General features: G+C 43.4%; 1 pseudogene; it reads right to left on the reverse strand.

Annotated features, from left to right (window-relative positions):
* Positions 1–8,134: 8,134 nt before the first annotated feature.
* LOC112547504 (solute carrier family 25 member 3 pseudogene) lies at positions 8,135–10,181 on the reverse strand (annotated as a pseudogene).
* Positions 10,182–22,638: the final 12,457 nt, after the last annotated feature.

A 22,638-nucleotide genomic window follows, 5' to 3' on the forward strand; every position in this document is an offset into this window, starting at 1 on the left:
CAATTTATTATTCTAATTCATAACTTCTCTAAAGAGCTGTACAACTGATTACAGTGATCCAGAACTAGAATTATTTACCTCTGAGTGCCACCTACTGACACAAGAGTGATAGAACTTGTTAGAACCAAAGAATCATGACTTGTGCACTGTTTATTCTTTGGAAAGCCTTTGCCATCCAGAATATTTCACATCAACTCTCACAGACCTCAATGGACTTTAGAGCAAGTCCATAACTGGTAACTTTCTACTAATCCCCAATATATTTCTCATAGGCAGTATCTCCATGACATCAATAGTAATCACTTTCAATCATAAACTGAACCATAGGATAAACCACAAACGTTTGAGTGCCTAGACTGGCATTTACAATTGTGCTTATTAACTTGAATTAACGGTCAGTAACTCAAGTTAAAACTGGATCATAAATCTAGTGTACACATACACTGCAGCATGTCTGCATTAAGGGTAAAAAGTAACTTGCCCCAGTGTAATTTAGCTCTGTTTTAACACACTGAGATAAGTCACTTTACACACCTGGGTAGCATGTTGATACAAGCTTCTTGCCTGGGTACAGTAATGCCAGTGTAGCTACAATGCCTAATATATACAACTGCTTCACACTTCTAGCATACCACAATGAAAATAATAAGGCATACATGAATGCACACACACCTGTCACCCCTCCTCATTGGGAACTGAATGCAGATCTTCATTCTGTTAAGAGCCATAGTCCTTTTGAGGTCATTTCCTGAGTTTATTGTATATTTAATTGTTTTATTAATGCTTTTCTTTAATGAGTATCATGCATTTCAAAACATTAAGAACTGATTTTACAACTCACTAAGAACAGAAGCATCAGCCACACAGCTTCACCGGTGTGGGCTCTTTTTTATTGAATTTTGCTACAGCTCTGCCTCTGCACAGGAAACAGCTACTTAATCCGTAATCTTTTTGGATGTTACCATCATTTACTGCCACCAAGTGTGAGAGAAAAAAAGCACAAAAGCAGAGAAAGAAATTAGACTTAAACACAACCTTGCTAGATGATGCAATGTCAGGTAACTAGGTTGATTTGAAATTCTAAAAGAGCGGTGTTAGCACTACACTACTGAAAATACTCTTGTTTCACTTTGCCATAATGATAAAGTTTTGCAAGGCATATCAATGGACAATGAAAAAGGTGGCCTGCAAAGAAGTAGCTACAGAAAGGAGTAAAACTCTAGCTGCCAAACCAAACACAGCAAACAGTTATTAGCGCACAGAAGGGCATTGTCATCTGGAACAAACTTGTGGGCTGCTGCTCCGGAGAATCTGGCTCTGCACATCCATGGGGGCATGGCTATTTCCCACAGATTAGGCAGCTTCCCATTGGGACTACTGGGGCTAGTGCCCCCGCTACCGTATTTTCAGTGGGGCTGATATGGTATCCACAACTTCCAAATCTTTAAGTGGGGCAAAAGATACCAAAAAGATCCCTGCCTCAGGGAGGGTGAGTAGATGAACCAGGCTGTGACTCACCACTCCAGTCCCTAACAGACTTTGCACCTTTTCACAACTCAGCACTCTGGCCTGGTCACTTGTAGTTCCACCCCTTCTGAGGTCATACAGAGTCCTGGAAAGTAGAAATCTAATTTCTCTGTCCACTCTTCAGTGCTAGTTCTTGTCCTGATTTGTGTCTGGGATTGTGTGGGGGTTTTTAAACCTGCCCTTCCTGAGGGAAGGAGGAGCTCAGTAGGGGAACCCAGACCCGCCCTCTCCTCTGGATTCCAGGCCAGAGACACCATATTAAACAGCTAGGGTCCGCTCCTATAGACTCACTGTGCTTTCCTGGGCTGCTTTCCACCTTCACGTTTATAGAGTCCCTTCCAGCTCCACAGCAGCACAGAGCCCCTTCCTATCTGCACCTCTTCCATCTAGCCAGGTCTCTCTTCAAGTTCCTTTTTTCTGGAAGGTTCACTGAGAGTGGCTCTGCTCCTCCCTCCCTCCTCTTTCTAGGAGCAGCAGGGGCTTTCAGATGTTGCTGATCATCCATATAGTCACATCTGGGGAGCTAAGTGTTCTATTAACTCCTTCGTGGCTGCTGCACTGTCAGGGTTAAATACTCCTCCATACAGCCCCATCCGCAATTCAATTATTCTCCCCTTCCCCAGGCTATCCATGATGTGCTTCCCTCCCTCAATCAATTCAGTGCTCCCCCAATATTTTAGTGTCCCCCCCAAACAAATCCCAACTCTTCCCCCAATCCCCTGCCACGCAAGGACCATGCCTCTTGGTTAAGGCAGTGCCTGCATACCTCACAGTTCCCCTTAAGCAGCAGCAACGTGTGCAGCATAAACAGTGACCCCCCCTCACAAGGGGGGGTTCACTGGTTGTCCCCCTCGGGGGCAAAGAAAGGGGCACAGTAGGGAGGCACAAACCCCTGCAGAGTACTGGGAGTGAGAGGGAAGCAGGAGTCTTCCGCCTTCTCACACTACACATTCACTGGAAGCAGGTGGTAGGGGAGACACAGAGGCCTATTCTCCAGGAAAGCTGCAGAAGTACCTGGAGGGTGGCTGGGGTGTTAAGGGTTGTTGCGGGGGGGAGGGGCTCTCTCCTCACCTTACAGTTCCTCATTTGCTCTTCTGTGAGGCCTGAGAGAAGGTGAAATGCAAACAGACACTGGTCATCTGAGGGCAGAACTGAATCTGGGACCTCTGGAACTTAGACCATAACTCTCTCTCACATGAGCTAAAAGCCAGCTAGATATAAGCTAAGGCTACAGAGCAGACTGTTCTCTCTGTGAGTGGTCTCAATGCTACTAGATGGGACAATACACCGCAACCTGAAGGTGGGTGGGTTACACAGGCAGCACGCGAGCAGCTGCCGGATGTAGATGGTGACTGTAGGGGTCAGAAGACTTACCCTGCCTGCTGGAACTAAGGCAGGGCCCTGGACTGCAAGGTCAGAGCAAGCAGAAGGCAGTAGTTTCTGCAATGGCTCTCTGATCTTAAAAAAAATATGGATTAATCCAAGCTCTCAGTTTTCATGTAAACAGAAGCACAGGAAAATGGAGGTAAAGACCACAACAGTGGTGGCTGAAGAGCAGAGGTGGGGAAACTTTAGGATTGGGGGCTGCTGACCCACAGAAAAATGAATCAGGGGCTATACACAAGTGTGAAGCAGAAAAACAAAACACACTGTCACTGACGTGGCCCCTGCCTGAGAAGTAGAAAGACACTCCTCACATTCTCCTCACACACCAGAGCCTAGGGGGGCCCAGGCTAGTAGATTTTGTGTACTCCAGCCCCATGGTGGGACAGCAGGGGGACTGGAGTGCCAGTGCAGGCTCCCCAATGCTGGGGGGAGCCCTGAGCCTAGGGGGGCCCGATCGAGGCAAGCCAGCCCCCAGGCCTGAGGTTCCCCACCCAGACTGTAGGGGATTAGGACTCCCATCCAGTGCACTGCAATGCACACGCAGCCAGCCCAGGAGAAAGAGCGGCAGCACAAGGAAGTGACAAAGGTTTTTAAGATGTGAAAGAATCAACTGTCATGTAGGGGTTTTTTTGCAACTAGCTTTAGGCCTCTAAAAACATATTTAGGTACCTAAATTTAGGCCTGGTTTCCAGAATACACCTAGGCTACGTCAACATTGGCATGATCTTGTGCAAATACTCTTTAACGCAAGAGTTCTTGTGTTAAAGTATTTGCGCAAGAGCGCGTCTACACTGGTATGTGCCTTTGAGCAAGAGATGTGCTTTTGCACAAGAGCATCCATGCCAGTGTAGACGCTCTCTTGCGCAAGAAAGCTCCGATGGCCATTTTAACCATCGGGCTTTCTTGCGCAAGAAATTCATGTTGCCTGTCCACACTGGCCTCTCGCGCAAGAACAGTTGCACGAGAGGGCTTATACCCGAGTGGGAGCATCATAGTTCTTGCACAAGCAGCACTGATTTCATACATTAGAACATCAGTGTTCTTCCGCAAGAACGCCACACCAGTGTAGACAGGCAGCATGTTTTTGCGCAAAAGCAGCTGCTTTGGCGCATGATCGTGCCAATGTAGACACAGCCCTACAGTGCTTGATCTACAGCACTTTTAAAATCAGGTCATTTTGGTATCTAAATATGGAGTTAAATGACTAGTTTTAGACACCCAAGTTTGAGAGTTGTGCTCTTCTATTACCTTGTCTTTCCATTTTATGGGGACTGCAGTTATGCTTCTATCAGTTATTCAATGGAAAAATATATGCATGGAAGATGCATATCTAGTACAAATCTAGTAGGATGGATTCTGCTCTCAGTTACACTGGATTTACATCAGTGTAACTTCTGGAAGTCCAGTGGAACTGTTCTGGACTTACATTGGTGTAAAACATGGCAGAATCTTGCCCAACAGAATGATACATTGCAAAACAGGTGCAAATAAAATAAGAATCAGGCCCTATATTTTAATTATTGACCAGCTCAGTTACTGTGGTTTCCTTTTCTTCAATGCTTGGGTGCTGTCAGTGGTGTGCTGCTATCAACTTCATTGTTAAGTTTTGTTTGAGGTAGTTGATCCATTTCCACTTAGTTCAAGATTGCCTGTCCAGACTGCAAAGATATATTACTTTGCTTTCATTACTACTTTGCTTTCAGTATATGTGCAGCAAATAGCAAGGCCTTGCATGTTATATATAAACAGGAAATCAGTCCAATAGGAAATCAAACAGTCCAGACGGGAATAACCATTTTGGCTGTGTGGCAGGAAGCTGGCGGGGAGGCGATTTGTATTAGGTAGTGGGGGAATTACTTCAAAATATGCATAGGAGGGAGAACCCACTTCAAAATTTCATTTTGGGCAGCCATGTGCTATCTATTGCTTCAGGTATTTTAGATCTGAAACATGTATAATAATATATAATGAATACAGAGAACAGCTAATAATAAAGTACCAATTATAGAGTTGCTGATTTTCTGACAATGTTAGAATAGACATCCTACATATAACTACAAATTCTAAAGACAGGTTTAACATCAGATTTAATCTGCTCGTATTTAGAGATAATAAAATATTTATTTTTGATTGATATTAATGAAAGAGGGTTTTGTTTCTATAAAATCAAGACCACTGATGAGCATAGGTATAGAACAAGATTTTTGCAAGGGCTAGCACTTTTCACTTGTGTTTTAGGATGTTAACAACTGAAATTTCATCACCAGAATGCAAGCATTTTGTAAAAGGTGGATGCAAAATCTCGCAAATACTCACCACAACTGCATTGCATTGTAACATTGTGATAGCACCAAGAATTAGTTGCAGGCTTTTGTAAGAAAATGTTGATCATAATTCAAAATCGTAAAAGAACAATTTACATGCTAACAATATAGTCACACCTTAAACTGTTAGAAGGAATGTCAGAGAAAAACAGCTCTTGCTTTGTTGACTTCTTTTGCCAACAGCATTGTAAACTGTACAAAAGCCAAAAGGAAGGACAGCCTTTATTGCTATTGATTTCAATAACTTGAAACTTCCAGGTGAGTTTTCTCTTCCTTTTTACAAGATAATAATTCCTTAAAGTATATTTTACTACAAAATATGACTTGTATGTACTTTATACTAAAGTTTCTCCACTTTTCTCAAGATATTGGAGTGATATTAAAAACCAATTCTAGCAGAAATAGATTTTTTTTTGTTATTGATTGTTTTGAAGTGTGGAGAAATGAACAAACAAAATCCTACCCATGCTGCTCACATAAGCAGCCTCATTCAGATCAATTGAGAACATATCTTCTTGCCTTTATAATTAATCTCTCCAGTTGTTAATTATGTTTTGTTGTGGAAGAATTGCAGATTGTGCAGTATGTATGTGGTAATGCATCTTCTATTTGGACAGATGGCCCAGCAAGGGGGGCAATAAATCCTTCTAGCAAGTTACCAAAATATCTGCACAGGAGGGAAGAGTAAGAATTTGTTGTCATGGTTTCTGGTATTGAGACTTTGTGGAATTTTCTGCAACCAGGAAATGTATAGATGAGTGCTCATGTAACGTAATGAGCTCATATATTAAAGTGAAGGTGGCCACGCCTCACACAATAAAATGAGAACAGTGGCAGTAAGTAGGATATGAATGTAGTTTAGATATAAGATGCGATGGCAGTTAAGATTAGACATGTGGGCTAACATTAACCTAGCCAGCTTGAGCACTGGAAGTGTGAAGCCATAGCAGCATAAGTTTCATTGCAGGTTGTACAAACCTGCCTAGAAAAGTGAATAATTACTTGGGATGCGTCTACACTGCACCCATAGCTCGAAATAAGCTATGCAATTTGCGCTATGCAAATTGCATCACTTATGAGTCCATTTTGAAATCGCTTATTTTGAAATTTGGCACTGTCTACACAGCACTTATTTAAAAATAAATCACTATTCCAAAACGTTCCTTACTCCTCGTGGATTAAGGTTTACAGAGACATCAGAATAGTGCGCCCGTTATATTTTGAAATAATGGGTGTGCTCAAAAGACACGGAATAGCTATTTTGGGATACCTCTGGTATCCCAAAATAGTACTGCAGTGTAGATGTAGCCTTGGGCAGCTAGATTATTTTCACTTCAGTTACTCCCTTCAGTCATACACATAACAGCTGGCAGCAGTACAAATGGTAGGTGGTATCCAAATGCATCTAGTACTCTGGACTAGATCATTGCCTTTTACCTTGTGCAATTAATGACAATGCAAAGTGGGTTTAAATTACTACCATTCTGATCTGGTGCATTTTACACCCATTTTACACCCATTCTTCACCCAGCTTGCACTGGTGTAAATGGTGCAGGATAAGGAACTAGGCTCCAAGATATACAATTTTGCTTGAATTACTGCTTAATTATAGATGCTATGTCATTTAAAAGTGAATTACTATACAGAAGATTGAAATCATTTGGCACATAGCTGGCCTCCAAGGTCAGTAACAGGATGCAAATGACACTCAAGAATTCCAAAATTTATTATGCTATTACAGGACCCACTGACGACAAATCAGATGCACCTTCTTTTCCCTTTTTTGCTTTAATACCATATTTAGAAAGATTATAATAGCAGCAATGTTGAGAGGAACAAGATGAAAGGAAAGCGATAGCTGCTTACATATTTGATGAGGGTAGAGTTCTCACTACTTTTAAATGAGTACTTACATCACAGCTCCATGGGACTGGGATATTAGTGTTTAGTCCATCAATTACAGGGCTTCTTAAACAACTGCTCATTTCAATATAATTGCTAAGATGTCAATAAAGTTTAATGAAGCTTAGTATCATTGTAAAACTCATACTTTTTCAGTTTCAAAATATAAATGGGAGTTAATGTACCTTTCTCTGTGCTTCCAAAATTATATGTATTCAAATTAGAAGGTATATTTGTCATTGTTTATTCTTTACAACTGTTTACCTGAAAGGTGGCACATAATATATAGGTTGCAATTTTAACCTTTTTTGCATGTCAGTGAATGCAAGATGTAGAACAGCAGCTTGTTGTGGGCCATTTAATGTATATACAATGCAAGCATTTCAAAAGGGTAGAAGTTATGTACATTTCTGGTCACACATTTCTTGGCTATGACTTGTGGCTATTTTAATTCCACAGAAAACTGATCCAAAGCCCAGGGAAGTTGATCAGAATCTTTCAGCTAATTTCACTGGGCTTTGGATTAGGCCAGAACAGTATAGTTTTACATTTATGTAGAAGTGTTGCAGAATTTTCTTAGTTTTCCTTTCAATCAATTGTAAATGCCCACTGCACGTGACTAGTGTACTACAGTTACTTATTGTCTTACTATAACAGCAGCATTCCATAGAGATTCTATATTTTCACAGTGACAAACACTTTTATAAATAATGATTTCCCACAGGACAAAATGCATTTTTATTTGCTTTGTTAACTCTTTAAATTTCCACATAACATTTGTAAACATTTAATAAACAACATTCCAGGGAAAATTATGTTCAGATGTACTTTGTTTGGCATTCATGCATAGCTGAATAACTTGCAGGCCATATCTCATTTAAGTTACATCATGCCCATATCCCTTTTATCAAAAAAACTCCACAGCACACATCAATTCGATCGGTGCTTAAATAAAGGAAGGTGTTTGCCACAGATAGAAATGGCACCAAATTAGGGCATATTATACTTATTCTTCTATTCCAAATTATTTATTCAACATAAAGTATGTAAATAAGGGATAATAAGGATTAACTATTTTTTGCCCAGATTTATCTAATTTGGGAGCAGGACACCTTTGTTTAATTGACTATTAACAAATACTTCTAACATCTCAGAAGTTTTATATCAAACACACATAAATAACTGTCCTCAATATCCTAACCTTTAAAATATAATACTCTGTAAACAAAACTGCAAATATGCAATTCCAATAAACAATGTGGATAAACCCTTTAGTCTGAGTATGGTGTAAATTATTATATTCTGAACATATTAACTTATGTATAGTATTCATAGCCATTTTTAATGTTTTGGTTTCACTAAATACGAGTGCAAAATAAACATCAATCTAAAAACATGTACATTTTGTCTATAATAGGGAATATGACTGTTGCATTTAAATTTTCAGAGTTACTATCCATGGAAAACAAAATAAACACAGGCATTAAGAGCCACATGCTGACAAACTGAAGTTTGCAAAAACAGACCTTTAACACAGCTGTCAAATGTAAATCCAAAAGTCCAGAGATTAAGGCATCTAAAATGATGGTTGGAACCTGAAATTGACAGAATGAATGCAGTGAAGAAATTGTGAAACTGGAAGTTGTGGGAAAAGGTTAACCACTCCACTCAGTCTCTCTCTGGAGAGGTAGCTTTTTGAGATGGGAATGGGTACAGAAGCCTGAAACAGATCCACAGAGCCATGAATGAAACAGTACAATGCAGCATCTATGAGCTGAATCTACTTAAAAACCCTTCTTTCAGTGATGCAGGCATCTCTGGTGGTGGTGGTCTTGGGAGCCTGAAATAGACCTTGACTGAGTCATAAATGAACCACTGCAGGGCTGTGAGGGTGCCAATCATGATGATGCGGGGAAAGAGGCCTTTCCACACACCTACGAAGCCCAGATTCTTGAGGACTTCCATAGCGCCGCTGCCCCTTTGCTTGTTGAGCACAGACACCACAGAGTCAGCTGGGTGGGAAACTATAGCACAAAAGATACCAGCTATATAGCCAGCAACAAAGGTGACGCCAAGCTGCTCGGGCATGGAGCACTCACTGCGTGGCTTGGGCACCACATAGGCATAGAGGGCCTCTAAGGTGCGCTCAAAACAGGCAAACTTCATCATGGTATAGGGGATCTGGCGCATCCAGAGCGGACCCACTCCCTTGTAGAAGGCCCACACCCCCTCCTCAACATACATCTTGGGGAGAGCCACCCGTAATGTATTCGCGTAGCCTGGCTGTGTCTGGATTCGCACCTTGGCTGCCTCCATGGGGGACAGAGCAATGTCAGCGAAGAACTCGGCACTGGCTGAGGCAGCCAGGTAGAGGCTGGTCCGCCACAGGTAGGCTCGTTCAGGTCCCAACATGTCAGCATAACGCAGCTTGAAGACCTCATATAAGCCAAACTTGCAGAGGCCCTGCAGAGAATAGCCCACACAGGTGGGGGCCCATCCCTTGGCCAACCCACGCACCCCCTCCTCTTGGAGGGTGAGATTAAAAGCCTGCATCAGGCCCCGGTAGCGACTGGGATCTGCCTGCATGCGGCACTTTACCAGGTCCAGAGGCACCACAGCCGTGTGGGTCAGGCCGCAGCTCACCACCCCACCGAGGCCGCACAAGGCCAGGTACTTCGCAGACCCATGCTCGCAGCTGTATTCCTCCTCCTGCCATAAACAAGGCAGGGCGGCCGCCCACAGCCGGAACCGGCGCTCGGGACGAAGGGCAGTGCTGCTGTCGCTCCTCCCTGGGGCCCCTAGAGCCACCTGCTCAGGGCTGCTGCAGGGAAGGAGGGCGGCGCTGCTGTCGCTCCTGCCCAGGCCGCAGTGTGTGAGTGAGGCGGCTGCCTGCAGCCGGGCTGGAAGCTGAGGAGGGGAGGCCAGGCCATTGCCCATCTCCCAGCTGCTCGGGGGCCTGCTCCCCATCGGGCCCCCCGAGGGCTGGTCCATCTCTAGGATAGGGAGAGGCCCTGCTGCCGTCTCCTCTGGGTCTGTTGCCATGGCCACCTTCCAACTGCCAGTGCCCTTTGGAGACCACAGGATTCTAACCATAGAGACTCCGCCTAGAGTGGAGCCCAGCCCAGCTGCCACAAGCATGAGTAGAGCGCCAGCGTGCTGGAGAGACACTGTGTCAGCAGCCACTCTGGCCATCTCTCTATGGTGCAGGGGGTGGGTGGAGGACTAATGCTCCAGCTGGGGTCCTGCATCACAGCGTGGCAGGGGAGATGTGAAGTACACAAGGACGCTTGAGGGCAGATGCGGGGAGCTAGACAGAAGCTGCAGGCGGGGGAGAGTTGAGTGGGGGGAAGGAGAGCCTGTCGGTGTCATCGAAATGGCAAATGGCACAGGCCCAGCAAGGAAAATGGAAGGGGAGGCGCAGGCAGAAATGGTTGGCAGAGTGAGGGTGGGGGATTTTTATGGAAATAAAGTGATGAATATCCTGCAAATATGCAAACGATTGTTCTCCATTTTAAAAAAATCTGCAAATTTCTGGGGTTCTAGCCATAACACTGTGGAACCCAGTATCACTATGTGGTTGCATCTACGCTGCACCTGTAGCTTGAAATAAGCTACACATTTTGAGCTATGCAAATTGTGTAGCTTATTTAGAATCAATTTCAAAATAGCTAATTTTGTAATTTGGCACTGTCTACATAGCGCCAAATTTCAAAATAACCCACTATTCTGAAACGTTCCTTACTCATGGTGGAATGAGGTTTACAGGGACAGTTGGAATAGCGAGCCCGTTATATTTCAAAATAATGGGCTTACTGTTAAGACATGGGATAGCTATTTTGGGATACCTCTGATATCCTGAAATAGCGCTGCAGTGTAGATGTAGCCTGTGAGACAGTTCCCAGCTGCCAGGTCCATTTGAGATCCTGGTATCTACGCCCATGGAATCAGCATGTCCCAATATGTAGCAATCCATCCTGATGTGGACTCCCAAGTCTACAGAATGATAGGCCTCACCAGGACTACACGATCAATCACAAGCTGTCTTCAATCACAGCCATTTTTTAACAATCACTGTGACAACTATATCTCTTGGCCATAGTTTACCATGCAGCATATTGTGCCTTTTACATGTGTATTTTACAACATCCATCAAATACAAAAACTCATCTGAGTTACTGTATTTGTAATTTTGGTACATCTGAATGAGCAGAAAAGCCTCACTTCACCTTGATTAGTCAGGGTGTATCTAGACTACATTAGACTTTCAAAAGAGGATATATGCAGATTCCACAGGAATTTGCATATATCTTCTTTCGAGCTCACTTTCGAAAGTGAAAGTAATTAAGATGCGGTTTTGTCGACAAACCCTCCCGTTTGTCGACAAGCCACGTAAGCCTCATAATTTTTAAAGACTTTTCCTCTTTCGAAAGTCTAGTGTAGTCTAGATATGCCCACAGTTTCATGAGCTGTATAGATGCAATGGAAATTCATTCAACAACATTTCTACCTTTTAATTAAATTTTCATCTTAAATTTTTTTTTTTAATAAAAAGGATGAATATATACAGAGAAACTCTCCAGAGCATTGTGCTCCGCTGCTAACAGGTGGATAAAGATACAGTGCCAGATCCCAGCTCTTGGTAATACAGCTGTGGCAATTCAAAACAGTCAGGGTTCCCATAGTTTAGAGGAACTCCCCACCCACAATTGTATAAGACTACTGTAACTGACTCTACTCTACCCTCTCGCTACCCTGGAATGGGTGGGGCACGTCAGAGCTATGGCAGAGGGACGGCATGATGGCTGGATTTAATGGATGCATTTGAGCAGTTCCTGATTGTAATTTGCAGCCAGGTGTAATGCAGAGCAGTTCTGAACCTGCCCTAAGCTTTACAAGGTGCAGAACTGGTCCCAAGGATCAAAGGAGCACAGAACTATCTTGGATCACTTGTGCTCCCCATATCTTTCGGTTCTGAGCTCTGGTGCAGCTAAAGAACTGACCTGCAGAATCAGCTTTGATTTTGCTTTACTTTGAGAACAATTCAGACCCTTAATATTAAGCAGCAGTCAATATTTATTGCTTTTGTTTTTAATTTGTTTTACAGCAGGGCCAGATGATCAAGCACCCATTGTGCTAGGTGCTGTACAAACACAGAACAAGAGACACTACCTGCCAAGATCTTAGAATACACTATCTTCAATGTAACCTTCTCTGCCGCGCTTTTTATTTATGGCCTTGATCTTGAATTCCTTATACACCCATAACTTCACCTGACTTTACAGGCAGTTTGGGTATGCAAAGAGAACTGGGGTAGAGTTAGAATGTCTCATGCCTGCCCTGGAAGCATCACTCCTGGACTGAAATCATGTACTCCTTATAACCACTGGTTTCTTGTTCTTTCTGCAGATGTAAATTAGAACTAACTGGTAAGGGTTTTCGTTGGTTTCTTTTGTGAGGTAGGCAGATGTTCACCAGAAACTGAATGGTGACCATTACCCACAAATGGCCAAACATCCAGCAGGAGACAATAACTTGATCACTACTGACCTTGTAATTCATGTCCTGATTTTTAAAATGAATATAAATAGAGAGGAAATAGAGCATGAGTATTCAAGCCTTTCACACAGATAGGTTACATTTGTGACTTAACTGTATGAGGTATGTGAAGAGTCTGAGCACTGCTGCTAGGCAGCTTGCTGCCCTTTCATTTCTTCCTGCTGCTGGAGAGAGTGGTTACATAGCTAGAGGGGCTGGTGGTTTTATTGGTTGCCCTGAGAGACAGCTCCATTGCTGAGGGGAGAAAGCTAGAGAGGAGATTTCCTGGAGGAGTCAGTGCTGTGTAGCTCAAGCTCTCTAACAGCACAGTCCTGCAGCCACAGGTAACCTTTTGTGACAGCTGGGACCCATAGCTCCTGGGGGTGAGTCTGACATGCTTTTCTATCTTTTGTATTTATTTTTTTGAGATGGTCAAACTAAACTTCTGTGTTTCAAAGCCACTTTTTGTAGCAGATTCTAAGACAATAATAATCATCCAAGGCCTGATTCTGAGGCCCTTACACTGCGTAGCACCTTTCTCTGAAAGGAGCTACGGTCCATGGCAGGCCCGGGCACGCCATAGGCAGGGGTTGCTCCAGCCTGGCTGGAGCTGCCTGTGGCAGGAGAGCCTCTCCAGACCAGCCCAATTAGAGTGGCCCCTCTACCCAGACTTTAATCAATTCAACAGTTAAACAATACCTTTAAGAGGTTAACCAATTAAATGGGATTTTACATCCCTAGATGTAGTGTGTGTGGTAAATAGACAAGAGTGTGTGTGAATGTGTGTGTGGGGGGGGCACAGACTGGGTGTGTACGACAGTGACACAGGCTACGTCTACACTGGCAGCTTCTTGCACAAGAACTGTTTTACAGAAGAATTCTTGTGCAAAAGAGTGCGTCTATACTGGCATGTGCTTTTGCGCAAGAGTGTCTATAGCAGTGTGGACGCTCTCTTGTGCAAGAAAGCTCTGATGGCCATTTTAACCACAGGGGTTTCTTGCGCAAGAAATTCATGTTGCCTGTCTACACTGCCCTCTTGCACAAGAGGGCTTAATCCTCGTGGGCAGAGGAATAACTCTTCCGGAAGAAGCGCTGTTTTCTGACACTGTACTGTAAATTTACTTGCGCAAGATCGCATGTGCAATGTAGACACCTGGCAAGTTTTTGCGCAAGAACAGTTGTTCTTGCACAAGAAGCCACCAGTGTAGACATAGCCAGAGCCTGCGCTGTGTTGGGTAAGATTCTGAGAGAAGCCACGCTCTGTCTCTTTAAAACAGTGAAAGTTCTCTGCTCTGTTGTTTTTCCCCCTCTTCCCTGCTCTGCAGAAATGGGTATCGGGGCTAGTTCCTGTATTAGCTATTTCAGATATTTTCAGAACAGATTCGTCTGAGATGGAGAGATAATCACATACCAACATACAAGCCATAAGTGTGTTAAAAAAGAACTATGTAAATTCATGGAGAATAGGTCCATCAATGGCTATTTGCCAGGATGGGTAGGATGTTACCCCATACGCTGAGGCTGAGTCTAGACTGGCCAGTTTTTCCAGAAAATCAGCCGCTTTGCCGGAAAAACTTGCCAGCTGTCTACACTGGCCGCTTGAATTTCTGCAAAAGCATAGACTTCCTACTGTAAGAAATCAGTGCTTCTTGCGGAAGTACTATTCTGCTCCCGTTCAGGCAAAAGTCTCTTTTGTGCAAAGCTTTTGCCAAGAGGGCCGGTGTAGGCAGCTCAGATTTGTTTTCCGCAAAAAAGCCCCGATCGCGAAAATGGCGATTGGGGCTTTTTTGCGGAAAAGCGCATCTAGATTGGTACAGACACTTTTCCACAAAAAGTGCTTTTGTGGAAAAGCATCCATGCCAACGTAGACGCTCTGTTCCGAGAATGCTTTTAACGGAAAACTTTTCTGTTAAAAGCATTTCCGGAAAATCATGCCAATCTAGATGCAGCCTGAGTGTCCCTAGCCTTGGTTTGCCAGAAGCTGGAAGTGGAGGACAGAGAACAAATCATTTGATGATTGCCTGTTCCGTTAATTCTCAGCGGTCCTTGCATTGGTCACTGTCAGAATCGGATACCGGGCTAGATGCACCATTTGTCTGATCCAGGATAGCCATTCTTATGTACAGAAGTACTAGACATACAGTAGTTTCCCAGCTTGGAATCCTGTCTTCAAACACATTGACATTCATAGTGGTCTTTCAGCTGCCTACCCACTGACCCATCAGTAATCATTGTTAGCTGCTTACTGACAAGGTGATATGACCATTTCCCTAGAAGGTGCTAAGCGCAGACACATCTAGATGTCCAGCCTGCTTAATGCTGCCAGTGCTGTTGTTTCTGCATAAAGTGCCTTTGTGGTGCTTAGAGGTATTTAAATTTTATTTTGTGTTATTCTCATCTAATGTAAGTTGACAAGAACTATTGCTGAGAGGAAGGTGAATGAGGACTGTGGATTAAAAGTGTGTTTATTTTGAGGACAGAAGAATGATTGTCAGGCACTGTTTCAGAATCAGGCCTTAATCTCACCAAATTTCTGACCCATCCAAATGAGCATGGCTTTGAGCAGATGTCACTGCTGTGTGTAGTGTGAAGTTAAGAGTGTGATGCACCCCAAACTTGCAATTTCGCTTTATGTCAGTGTCTTGCTAAGTGGTCTTTACAATGCATGAGCAAGGCTCTCAGCTGGTGTAAATTAGAGTAACTCCAGGTATGGCAATAGAGTTATGCCAGTCTATACACCCTGAGAAACTGGCCCAGAATTGTTTCTCTCTTGTATCAGTATTTGTATCTTATTCCTAATTAAGGGGTGTAGCATGAACAGTAGGTATTTGGGTCACACACTCAAGGAACCTGTAAGATTCTTTACCGTGAAGATGCTCTAAAGCCCTAATGAGCAGAGATACTGTTTGATTTATTTGTATTATCATGATGCTTATAAGCCCTATTATGGGCCAGGATCCCACTGTGCTAGAAGCTCCACAAAAAGATGGACCCTTCCCCAAAAAGCTTAAAATAGAGAAAGACGGGTACAAGGTAACAAGGAGATAGCATTGGTGAGCATGGTAGGCACTGATCTCAGCACACCAGCAGCCTGACTATGGTCATGTGTATGTAGGCATTATGGAAACGGAGAGTGTTAAGGAGAGAGCTGAAGAACAATAATGAGGTAGCTTTTTAGACGTTTACAGAGAGTGTTTCCAAAGCACAAAGGACAACAGCGGAAAAAAAAAACCACAAAGCTACTTTTCTGAAAATTTAACAAGAGACCCAGGGAGATGGCATGATTGGCCAATTGGAGGCAGCAGCTGAGATCTCAGTAATGATGGAGAGGTGATGAGTACCAGATAGGTTGTAAAAGGCTGAAAGTGAAGACTGTAGTTTATGTTTGATGTGCAAGAGCAGGGGCAAGTAATTTTTGAAAGGGGGCCACTTCACAAATTTCTGAAGTGGCCCCAGGCCACCTTGGTCAGGGCAAGGCCAGGACACTTCCCATACTGACCTGCCCGCAGACCCTGACTGGGGTGGGAGAGTGAGTGAAGTCTTTGCCATCTGGCATCTAGAGAGAATCACCAGCTGTTTTAAACAGCTGGCAGTTCATTCTAGGTGCTGTATGCCTATGGCGAGGTGAGGAGACCTTGCGTGCTCCCTCACCCCAGGCCAATCAGTGCAAAGTCTCTCACGCTGTGCCCCTATCCTGCAAGAGGCGTGCAGTGCTTAGAGTAAACTGCCAGCTGTTCTGAACAGTTGGCGGCTTCCTCTGGTGCCATGTACCCCTGGCAGGGAAAGAAGACTTTGTGTGCTCCCCCTGTCCCCAGGTAGGGTTGCCAGATACCTTCACAAAATCCTGAACAGGCAGAGAAAAATTGGTTGAGCAAAAAAAAAAAAAAAAAAAAAAAAAAAAAAAAAAAAAAGTTGCTGCTGTACTTTTAAATTACCACACTCCTTGCTCGCTCCCCCTCCCCCCCCACCTTCACAGATGCCGCCTTCCATCTGAGGAAAAACAGAAAATACAAGGTTTTTTTAAAAACCAGACGAAAAGCCAAAAAAACCAGACACCTGGCACCTCTATCCCCAGGTCTCAGTTGGCTTGGAGGTGGGGGAGCAGCAGGGTGGTGAAAAGTCAGATCAACCAGCTTGGCAGGCCAAATTCACCCACAGAGGCTCTTGCCCTGTGCTAGAGAAAGGGGTGCCAGTGGAGCGATGCAAACAGAGGTGACATGGTCAAAGCCACGGGCTAGGAAAATGGTCTTCATAGCAGGATTCTGAATGGCTGTCAGTGGAGCAAGACTGCGTTTGTCAAGGCCAGAGAGAAGGTTATTGCAATAATTGTGATGTGAATTGACAAGAGCCTGGAGAAGAGGGTTTCACTGTGTAAATGGACAGGAAAGGCAGTACAGTATCTCAGATGTAATGCAGAAAGAACAAAGTTTTAGACACAGCCTGGATGTGGAGACCTAGAAAGGTCAGAATCAAAGTTGATGCCCAGGTTATATGCCCGAGTGACAGGCAGGATGGTGGTGTTGTCCAAAGTGATCAAGAAAGGAGGTAGCAGAGAGAGTTTGGCAGAAAGATTAAGAGCTCAGTTTTAGCTATGCTGAGTTGATGGCTAGATATCCATAAGAATATATCAGAGAAACCAACTGAGATTTTACTTTGCAAAGACGACAACAGATCTGGAGTAGAGAAGTAGTTAATGTAACCATAAAAGCAAAACTCATTGTAAATGTCATGGTAATATTAGCATTTATTCTGATACAATGCTATAGTGTTTGTGGTGAATTGAACAGTATCAAATGTATACAGTAAAAACATAAAAGGGAGATAATGTATGGATGTACAGGCAGTCCCCGAGTTACGCAGATCCGACTTATGTTGGATCCGCAGTTACAAATGGGGCTTTTCTCGCCCCAGAGGACGGGAGCGGCAGGACGCCCAGATGCGCCGCGGTCCGCCGCCCCCGTCCTCCGGGGGGAGAAAAGCTGCTCCCCGTCTCCCTGGTCTGCAGGGAGACGGGAAGCAAAGTCTTGGAGCACGCCCGCAGCAGGACAGCCCAGGCAGTGGGACAGCCGCGGCGCGCCTGGACTGTCCCGCTGCCCGCGTGCTCTGCGGCTTTGCTCTGCGTCTCCCAGGTCAGCAGACCAGGGAGATGGAGCAAAGCCGTGGAGGACTTGGGCGGTCCCGCCACCCCCGTCTCCCTGGTCTGCTGGGGGGTGGGGGTGCAGCTAGTGCCCCCCCCCAGCAGACCAGGCTTTTCTTGCCTACCCCTGGGGTAGAGCAGCTGGGGGCTGCTGGGTTGGTCCCGCAGCGCCGCTCCGGACCAACCCAGCAGCACCCCAGCTGCTCTGCCCCAGGCGTCCCCGATTCAGCCGCTGCTGAAACTGACCAGCGCTGACTACAGGAAGCCCGAGGCAGAGTTGCTCTGCCCCAGGCTTCCTGGAATCAGCCGCTGATCAGTTTCAGCAGCAGCTGACTTGGGGACGCCTGGGTTTCTTAAGTTGAATCTGTATGTAAGTCAGAACTGGCGTCCAGATTCAGCCGCGGTTGAAACTGATCCGTTTCAGCAGCGGCTGACGCCAGTTCCAACTTACATACAGATTCAACTTAAGAACAAACCCACAGTCCCTATCTTGTACGTAACCCGAGGACTGCCTGTAGTTAACAGCTGGAAAAATACCCCATAGATCTGATCAGTTCCTTTAGGAATTGGGAGTACTGATAACCACCAAAGAAGTCACACAGTTAACCTGAATATTGTGACTCAAATGAGTAGTTGATTTAGTGGCACATATCTATTTGATGAAAATTTGATTAAACGATATTGTGCTGAAAATGCCTTATTGCTTGGCATAATCATATTTTCCTCTTCTAAAATGTTCTGCTCCCTCACCCTCTATTTCATACCACTTCACTTATGAAAGGAGAACCTTCAGTGCAGTCAAATAGTAACTGAACAATCAAGTTTTTGGGAACTTGAGACTAGGGATTCCATGACAGATGACTTATTTTATTAATAGTGCCAAGAAGGCACTATAGCTTCTGTCCACACATAAGAACAGCCATACTGGGTCAGCCCAAAGGCCCATCCAGCTCAGTATCCTGTCTGCCAACAGTGACCAATACCAGATGCCCCAGAGGGAGGGAACACAACAGGTAATATTCACACGATCCCTCTCCTTACCCACCTCCAGAGAAACAGAGGTTAGGGACAGCATTCCTACCCATCCTGGCTAATAGTCATTGACAGACCTAACTTCCATTAATCTATCTAGCTCTTTTTTGAAACCTGTTAAAGTCCTAGCCTTCACCACACCCTCTGGCAAGAAGTTCCACAGGTTGACTGTGCACTGAGTGAAGAAAAACTTCCTTTTGTTTGTTTGTTTTAAACTTGCTGCCTGTTAATTTCATTTGGTGACCCCTAGTTCTTATACTGCGGGAATAAGTGAATAACTTTTCCTTATTCACTTTTTCCACATCAGTCATGATTTTATAGACCTCTATCATATCCCCCCTTAGTCTCCTCTTTTCTAAGCTGAGAAGTCCAATTCTTTTTAATCTCTCTTCATATGGGACCTGTTTCAAACCCCCAAACATTTTCTGAACCTTTTCCAATTCCAATATATCTTTTTTAGATGAGGCGACCACTACTATACGCAGTATTCAAGATGTGGGCATACCATGGTTTTATATAGAGACATTAAGATATTTTCTATCCCTTTTTAATGATTCCTAACATTCTATTTGCTTTCTTGATTGCCGCTGCACACTGAGTGGATGTTTTCAGAGAACTATCCACAATGACTCCAAGATCTCGAGTAAAGGGGAGAACAATGTATCCTAGTGATTGTATACCTCAAGTATCCACATTGTCTGCCTCACTATTCAACATCTACACTAGTGACTTACCTGATGGAATTTTACATACATTAATATATGCAAGTGATATTGCATATATTAATGTATGCAAAATTCCATCAGGTAAGTTACTAATGTAGTTGTTGAATAGCGAGATATACGCAAAGACTTCACCGCCATCAGTACTATCCTCTCAACTGACCCTCGGTAAAGTCAAGGATTTTGGTAATAGCCTTTCAGCTAAACAATAGAGCTGCCAAAGAACCGCCTAATATCACCTTTTGCAATCAATTAATCCAAAATGAGCCTTATCTGAAATATCTGTGTGACTTTGGGCAGAAGCCAGACTGGTGTATTTTCCAGATGACCTTTACATGAAAAGATATAAACAGTGACCAGCCACATTGGAACCTCATAGGAATAAGACGAAGTACATATGTGCACACACTTTGAACAGTGATTCGAGCAATGGTATTCTCGGCCACTACATAGTGCACAGCAGTTGTGTATGCAGCTCACAAACCAATTCTCTAGACATGCAGCTCAATACTAGAATGGAAATTATAACTGGAAAATTATAGTCAGCACCCAGTCAATGATTGCCCACACTGGCACACATACACCCACCCAAAATCTGGAGGAACAGACACAGAAACATGAGTACAATCAAACAATGGCCAACCTAAATTTACCAATAAATTAGGATTTCCAAAGATGTGAAATATCACAAGCCTTTTTAGGATCAGACAAATGCTCTGAAAGCACCTTAATTCAATCCTGAAGCACAATGGAAAGCTAGGGTAATTCTAATGTTCCAAAGAAACACCCGATTACTAATGATGCCACCAAAACAACCAACCCAACACAGAAAAAATACCTTTCAAGCTTCAATCTATCCTGAAAATAATTATCTGCACTGAATCTTTTCAGAACATCACAAGCCAGATGCTGTCACTTCTTCCACTTTTGAAAGATGAGACACAATGTGACTCTGTGTACCAGTTGCAAACTGGAACACATTGTAAATCAGTGCCTGCTTTGACTGATTGCTGGCATCATGTCAGAGTTACAACATACCACTTCTGAAGCTACTCATTGGCTCACTGAGCTGTATTGGGTTATTTGAATATTGCTAATCACCTCTCTTGCCATACCAAAGAAGATGAAGAAAATCTCCTTACCTGGCATGGACAGAAAAATGGGCTGATTTATAGCAAAACAGGTCTGCTAATATTTTCAGTAGAGAACCAAGAGTTGTGCTTTCACCTGAGTTTTTGCATGTTTGTAATATTCATGACTGTGTCAGTCCCCCTCCTGGGACCCTGACCCCTGTTCTGTCCACTCTCTCACCCTTCCAGGGCTGCAGCAGGACCTTCACTTGCAGAGTTTTTAGCCCTGGGCCTTCCTGGCCCCCAGGATAAAGATTCGTGTATGGGGCTGAAGCTCTGGACCAGTCACAGCTGAGTAGGAAGCCCTCTTCAACAGTCCCTGCTCGAGCCCCACCTCCAGCAGCCTTTAGCAGGTTCCTCCTGTGGGGCATCTCTGAGTCACCTTATCACTGGATTATTTGCACCTCTCCATGCAGCTGCTGCTGCTCTATCTGCCCTAGGAAAGGCTTTTAAAGAGGCCCTGTGGAAGCCTAATTCAGCTCACCTGGCCCTTAATTAGTTTTCAGCTGCCCTGTCTCAGCTGCCCCTTTTCCCTTTTAACAGTCTTTTTAACCTTCCCTGTCACATATTATTGAACCAGTTTTAAGGAAAGAAGGTGCTACAAACGTTTATGTAGCTTGCTATAACATTACTAAAGCTCTGAGAAGTGCTGCAGAATTCAAAAATCCCAAAGCTAAGAACAACAGTTTGCCCCCCGCTCCCCCCAAAAAACAAAACAAAACCACATACATCATATAATATTTGTAAGAAATTCAGAGAGGGCAACCCCCCTCCCCCACAATTTTTGCCATTTAATTTGATAACAACCAACTTCCAGATTTGTTCCTTTCTTTTGGAAAGAGCATTGTTTTTGTTCTTTGTTTTGCCCATAAATCTCTATACAGAATTATCTGTGTACCAAAATCATGCTTTATATTGTAGCCACAGTACAGAAGTCTGAGGGAAATACAGATATTTTATTGCTATTGATCTCAATATCATGAAACCTCTAGATTGCTTTCTGTTTATTTTGGCAAAATAATAATTCTTGCAAACTATTTTATTACAAAATGCTACCTGTAGCTACTGTATGCTATAGATCCTATATATTTTACTCCTCAAATTGCAGTAAATTGAAAAACCAGTTCTTTTTTTTAATTGTGCTTCACTGTTTTTCTTACAAACATATAATAAACTTTATACCAAATCCAGCTCACCTTATTTGCATAGAATTCTGCACCATAGTCAGAAGATTTGTGACAAATTGTGTCTGTGACTTCTCTGCCAGGTAGTTTTATTAATGACGTGTGATAGGGTATCTAATATATATAAAATTGGGAATAGTAGGATTCCTCAAATTGTATGTAGAAGTGAATATTCATCTCACAAGGGAAATAAAAACTCACCTCTTTACAGAGTCTCATTATGTTTGAAACAAATGATATGCAATGTATAATCATTCCTCTAAACTTAGATGAAAAATGTTCAAAGCTTTCAAAAATCTGGTTTTATTTATGTAGAAACTATTAATGTCCACAGCTTGTCTTGAGGGATAAGAGAAATAAATAAATCTGCTTGATTAAATATCTTAATATTAATATGATGTGACTGAAAGATAATATTTACCATAGCAAATGTACATAACCTACCAATACCCTCTACTTTTTCAGTATTTCAGTGGATTTGGATGTATTATGTATCTAAGGCAAGATACATATATATATATATATATATATATATATATATATATATATATATATATATATATATATACAGGGCTCGCCAAGCTGCGGTGAGCCCCACTCACCAGCCGTGCGGTTCGGCACGCTGCGCATGCGCTGACCGCACTGTGCGGCTGTGCTGGCTTGTAATCTACTCACTATGGGCGAGTAAATTACATTAATTGTGGAGCCCTATATATATATATATATACACTCACACACACACAGGGCTTGACAAACTAT

Source organism: Pelodiscus sinensis, chromosome 9 (assembly GCF_049634645.1).
Source record: "Pelodiscus sinensis isolate JC-2024 chromosome 9, ASM4963464v1, whole genome shotgun sequence".
Classification (NCBI taxonomy): domain Eukaryota; kingdom Metazoa; phylum Chordata; order Testudines; family Trionychidae; genus Pelodiscus; species Pelodiscus sinensis.